Source organism: Nyctereutes procyonoides, unplaced genomic scaffold (assembly GCF_905146905.1).
Source record: "Nyctereutes procyonoides isolate TBG_1078 unplaced genomic scaffold, NYPRO_anot_genome, whole genome shotgun sequence".
In the NCBI taxonomy this organism is placed as follows: Eukaryota; Metazoa; Chordata; class Mammalia; order Carnivora; family Canidae; genus Nyctereutes; species Nyctereutes procyonoides.
The window spans coordinates 60193714-60200172 of record NW_026575126.1 but is presented as its reverse complement, the minus strand read 5'-3'; positions in this window follow the sequence as shown (position 1 = coordinate 60200172).

Here is a 6459-nt window from a genome sequence, read left to right as displayed (position 1 = left end):
GCCTGACCCCACGAGCCTGGTCTCTTTCCGAGCTGAGAGCTGAGTTGCATTTGTGTGGCTGATGGCTCCACTCAAGCCTGAGCTTGAAGCTGAGGGCTGACTGGTGAGCTCGCAGCACGTTGGGGGGCCAGGGCTGAGTCAGCCTCACCAGCCCTGGTTCCTACTAACGGTCCTACATCTTCCCTTAAGAGCGGTCATGAGCATGTGCCAGGTGCCAGATGCAGAACTTTACGTGTAGCCTTAGCCCTGCTCATGGCCAAGAGCCTTTGGGGAGTAAGACTGTCCTTGGTGGGTATGTTCCTTCCCCCAGCATCCAGCTCCCATGGCCGTTCCTTGACCTTGTCCTTACTGGTAACCATACCATCTCTGAAGCCTCACCTTCCCAAACCATTTCTCCAACTCAGGGCTTCAGTGACCTTGACCCCAACCACCTTCTCAACCTTGACACCCACCCTTTCATTTCAATCTTGCCCAGCTTAGATTTTTGTCCTATGGGTAATTCACTCACCAGAAACCTCCCTTCTTAACTCCACTTCTCCCCTTCCCCTGTGATACTTAGTCCTGTTCCCCCCCACCCCACCCCCCGTCTTTTTCTTTAGAGATTTATTTGATGGGGAGAGCATAAGTAGGGGGGAGTGACAGGCAGAGGGAGAAGCAGACTCCTCACTGAGCAGGGAGCCCCAACTGGATGGGCATATAGGGCTCGATCCCCAGGACCATGGGATCATGACCTGAGCCCAGGGCAGATGCTCAACCAATTGAGCTACCCAGGCTCCTCTACCCCAGCCCCCCCCCCTTTTTTTAGCTGGGTACAGTATACTCAGTATACTTTATTGATGGTGCATGACAAGGTAGGGCTCTGCAAGCCCCTCCCCTTCGTCGGGGTCTGGGATGTAAATTGGAGGTCTGGAGATTCTGTGTGTTCTGTGTGTTGGGGCATTAAGTTGGGGCAGGGACTCCCCAGCAGCTGAGGGCCTTCTCTCTACCCCAGCCCTTCTTAAACCAACTACCATCCTCTCCACCAGCCTCTGGCCAGCGGCATATTGCAGGGGGGAGGTATATCCCACATGCTGAACGATCTCATTTTAAACTCATGGCAACAAATCTGGAGGGAAACCTAGGGCCTCTGACTCTGTTTCTTCTGTGTGAGCTCCTTCAGAACAACCACTTGTGCCTCCCCCCACCCTCCCACATCCCCACCCACTTACTCTCCCCTCTGAGAGAAAATAGAAGCACATAGGGGCAGGAAGGCACCCCCCTGCTTCCCAGCACCAAATCCAGCAAACTACCAGCACCTGGACTCCTGTCTCCTGCTCCCACTAGGAATGTGTCCCCCTGGGTCCTGCTCCTCCCCTTGGGTTCTAGATCCCAGCCATCTCGAGCCCTTGAGTCAACTCCTCCATGGATCAGCTTTCTGGCCTGCACTGTCAGTTTCTCCCTGTCTGGGCTCCCTGCCACTCTGCCCCCCCCAGAACCAACAAATGAGCTCTCCCTCAGCTCTGCCTTCCCTCCAGCTGCCACCCTTACTCTTTTTCCTTTGCAGCCTACATTTCTTAGTTTCCATTCTTCACCTCTTATTATCTTCTCAAGCTACTCCAATTAACTGTGGCCTCCACCCCTTTCTTCACAGAAACCACTCTTATTGGCGTCACCAGTGACATCCCTGTCGTTAGACCCCTCAGCGAGATGGTTCTTGCACAGCCTCCCCTGTCACTAGGCACAGTGGCCACCTCTCTTCCACACTGGGGCTCCCCTGACCTGGCCTACTCCATTTCCTCTCCACACCAGGGGCCACACCTCAGTTTCCCTGGCCGGCTCTACTTCCCCTGCTCCATCTAAATCATGGGTCGCCCTGAGCCACCTTCTTACTCAGTGACCATCTTGGCCAGTTCCATAGCTTTAGAGCATCTCTACACCATGGACTTCAAATGCAGTTCTCCATCCCTGACCTCACCCCTGAGCTCTGGACTCCTTTCCAGCTGATGACCTGATGTCTCCACAGGGATCTCTAATGGCCATCATGCTGGGCCATATGACTCGCTCTAGCCAGTGAAATGCAAAGGGAAGGCACATCACTGCCTTCTCTTTTTCCTTTTCCATGGTGACAGGCAGTGTTCCAAACAGAGGCTTTTCTGTCAGCACGGATCCCAGAGAGAGAAATGGCATGAAGCAGAGAGCCACACCTGACTCCAGCAGGAGCAAGAAGTGTTTGCTGTATTATGGAACTGGAACCTGGGGAGGGGGATGTTACCATAGTAGAATCTAGCCCATCCTTTTTTTTTTTAATTTTTATTTATTTATGATAGTCACACACACACAGAGAGAGAGGGTGAGAGGCAGAGACACAGGCAGAGGGAGAAGCAGGCTCCATGCACCGGGAGCCCGACGTGGGATTCGATCCCGGGTCTCCAGGATCGAGCCCTGGGCCAAAGGCAGGCGCTAAACCGCTGTGCCACCCAGGGATCCCCCGAATCTAGCCCATCCTAACCACTATGTGTACCCCCACGGGCTTATGAAATCTAGTAAGGTAATAGAGGAAGCTGTTCTTTAAATCATATGCATGGAAGCACCTGGGTGGCTCAGTCGGTTAAGCATCAGCCCTTGCCTCAGGTAATGATTTCAGGGTCCATGTTGGGCTCCCTGCTCATGCTCTCTCTTGAGAGATCAAAGTCTTTAAAATAAATAAATAAATCGTATGCATAAAGACAGGCCCAGTACTAATTGTAGGGTGAGGAAGACCAGATACACCTTAGTGATAGAAAAGCAAGTTTTGCTGGCAATAGAGTGGGGCTCCAGCTCACACCAGAGCCAAATTCTGAGCCAGTCCCCTGAGCATTAACCCCCTGAGCCACCCAGGATTTTTGGAGAACATGGCTACTCTACTAAATTTACCCTTGAAGTTCCTTGAATTGCCCGTAAAATACAGAATAATGTGATCTCTGATGAAGTTCAACACAGCCTGTTTTTCTCTGGCACTAGAGCTACTGGCTCTTCTTTGGCTGCATGCCAGATAAGGTCTTTGATTTAAGAACTCATGGGGATCCCTGGTGGCTCAGCGGTTTGGCCCCTGCCTTTGGCCCAGGGTGCGAACCTGGAGTTCCAGGATCGAGTCCCGCATCGGGCTCCCTGCACAGAGTCTGCTTCTCCCTCTGCCTGTGTCTCTGCCTCTTTCTCTCTCTATATCTATCATAAATAAAAATAAAAATAAATCTTTAAAAAAAAGAACTCCTTGCATAAGAAAAATGAAATCACACTCAGCAGGTAACAGTGCTGTTTATTCAACCTATTTTCTCTTCCTCCTGGTCCCACAGCTAACCTCTCTTTCCCAACCTCCCTTGTGAGTACACGTGGCCACGTTGATTGAGTTGTAACCAATGGAAGGTGAATGGAAGTAGTATGTGCCAACTCCCTGCCTTCCCATAAAAACCTTGGGGGGCACCTGGGTGGCTCAGTGGTTGAGCAGCTGTCTTTAGCTCTAGCATGATCCTGGGATCCTGGGATTGAGGTTCCCCACTCCCCCTGTATTGGGCTCCCCGCAGGGGGCCTGCTTCTCTCTCTGTCTCTCATGAATAAATAAAATCTTAGAAGTTTCTTTTTCTTTCTTCTTTCTTTCTTTCTTTTTCTTTCTTCTTCCTTCCTTCCTTCCTTCCTTCTTTTCTTCTTCCTTCCTTCTTTTCTTCTTTCTTTCTTTCTTTCTTTCTTTCTTTCTTTCTTTCTTTCTTCTTTCTTTCTTTCTTTCCTCTTTCTTTCTTCTTTCTTTTCTTTTCTTTCTCTTTCTTTCCTTCTTCTTTCTTTCTTTCTTTCTTTCTTTCTTTCTTTCTTTCTTTTTTTTCTTTCTTTCTTCTTTCTTTCATCATGTTTAAGCCACTGTACCTCTATGAGGTTTGTTAGAGCGGTTAGGCTTACCTGAGGGAATAGCAGATGCACAGTGCGTGGGCCATGCCCTGCCGGAGGCAGAGCCTGTTGAATGGAATGGAACGAGCAAATGGAATGTGGTGGTTATTCACTTAGTCTGAAAGCATATAGATGAAATCTAGAAAGTTCTTGCTGCACGTATGCCTTAGTCCATTTGGGCTGCCATAGCAAGACACCATAGATTGGGTGGCTTATAAACAATAGTCATATAGTTCTTATGGTTCCGAAGGCTGGATTTCCAAGATTGAGGCACTGGCATGATCAAGTTCTGCTGACAACCCTCTTCCCGGTAGAACCGGCATCTTTGGCTTTTTCCTCACTTGGTGGAAGAGGCAAGAGAGCTCTCTGGGGCCTCTTTCATGAAAGCACTAATCCATTCATGAAAGCTCATGACCTAAAGGCCCCATCTCCAAACACTATCACATCGGACATTAGGTTTCAACACATGAATGCTGCCAGCACACAAACATGCAGACCACAGTAACATGGCTCCACTATGTTCCTTAGATCCAGTTGGGCCTAGACTTTCCCCACTGTCCTCCTCCAGGTCACTCTGCTCGCTCCTGGGCTCAGTCCAGCTATTGGACATGGGACCAAAGGCAGAGGCTAACCTCCAGGCCCTACCAAGGGAGGAGACTGATCTCTGGTGGTGGCGCCTCAGGTGTGTTATTTTATTTTATTTTATTTTATTTTATTTTATTTTATTTTATTTTATTTATTTGAGAGCACAGAGGGAGAATGAGAAGCAGACTCCCCACTGAGTAGAGAGCCCAATGTGGGGCTCGATTCCAGGACTCTGAGATCATGATCCAAGCAGAATGCAGATGTTTAATAGACTGAGCCACCCAGGTGCCCTCCAGCATGTATTCTATTTGAGTGGAAGACACACTCTCCTGCCCACCTTTCTCTCTTTTTTAGATCATGGGTTTGCTGAGCTTATGTAAATTAGAGACTCCTGGTGAGCCAAGGAGGCAGGGCTGTGGGGTTTGAGCGAGGGCTCAGAGGATGCATCTGGCTGGAAGAGAGAGATCACCAAGAAATAACGGAATTCTGTGCCACCATTAAGCAGACAGCTGGCATGGACTGCCACGTATGGTAAATGTTAAGGGTACAGGCTCTGGGGGCCTTGATATTTCCTCTCTGGAAAATGGGCACAATAAAAGGCTTGCTGTATTGTTCAATACACAGGACAGCATGGGTGTGAGGTGAAATGAGGGATGCAGGCACGCAAAAAGCACTTGGAACTCCGGTAGCTTGTGAGAACAGAACAGAACCTGTATAGAGGGCAGCCCTGGTGGCTCAGGGGTTTAGCACTGCCTGCAGCCCAGGGTGTGATCCTGGAGACCCTGGATTGAGTCCCACGTCGGGCTCCTTGCATGAGGTCTGCTTCTCCCTCTGCCTGTGTCTCTGCCTCTCTCTCTCCTCTCTGTGTATTCTCATGAATAAATAAATAAAATCTTTAAAAAAAAAGAACCTGTATAGAATGAATGTGAAAATATGGAAATATGTACATGTAGATGTGAAGTATTTAGGCAGATATAAAAGCAATGAGTAGCAGTGCCCACAGCTGGGAAGAAGTTAGAGCTTAAGGTGGCAGACTTTGTCACCCTTTTGTAAGGTGACATTTCATACGATTTCATATTCTTACCATCTGGATGTTTTTCCTCTTATTTCAAAAGATCCCTTCAGTGGCCCCACGTGGCCTTCAGGCTAAAGTCCAAACTGGACTACTCAGGCTGCCCTGGCTGCCTTTAGCCCCACCTCTCACCAGCTCTCCAGCTCCCAGCCCCCAGCCCTCAGTGTTCTAGGCACATCGATCCGTTTCCATTTTGGGTCGATTTCCATTTTTGCAACTGCTCAGCATGCTCTCTGGCCTCCCTATTCTCCCAGCTGAGAATCAATCCTCTTCTGTACATTAACCCTTTCTGCCCTATCCCCAGCAGCTTTCTGGATACCTACCCGCTTCAGCAACACCTAAGTCCTCCAGGACTTTCTTCTCCCATCTCCCCACCAGCATCACAGGAAGTGCATTATCATCTCCCCCGTGGCTGGCCTGTGACCTCCAAGAGGGCTGACCAAGTCCTCCAGGGGCCTAGCTCAGGAGTCAAGGCTCAAAACCCAGCTGCTAAATCTCAGCTCTCTGGGACACAAGGGCCTCCTGGCTAAGCTATTATAAGGACGAAATGAGTAACATCTGCAAAGAACCCCCAGCACAGGAGCTGGCATATGGTAAGCTGAATATAGTCTTAAAAAGCAAGCTGGTGCCAGACAGCAGAGAAAGCTCAGATGGCAGGGGTAGCTGTTAGGGACAGATGCTCAGAACAATGTCTACGACACAATGGGTGCTCCAAGACTGCTTAAGACAGAACAGTGATTCTCCACATTATGGGGAGGAATCAATCACCTGGAATTTATTAAAATTGCAGACTTGTGGGCCCATCCCTAGAGATGCCAACTCCAAAGGTCTGGCACAGAGGGTCTAAGCAGATAAATCTTTAAGAAATAATCCACAGGGGCGCTAAGGACCACACTCTGAGAAACCAA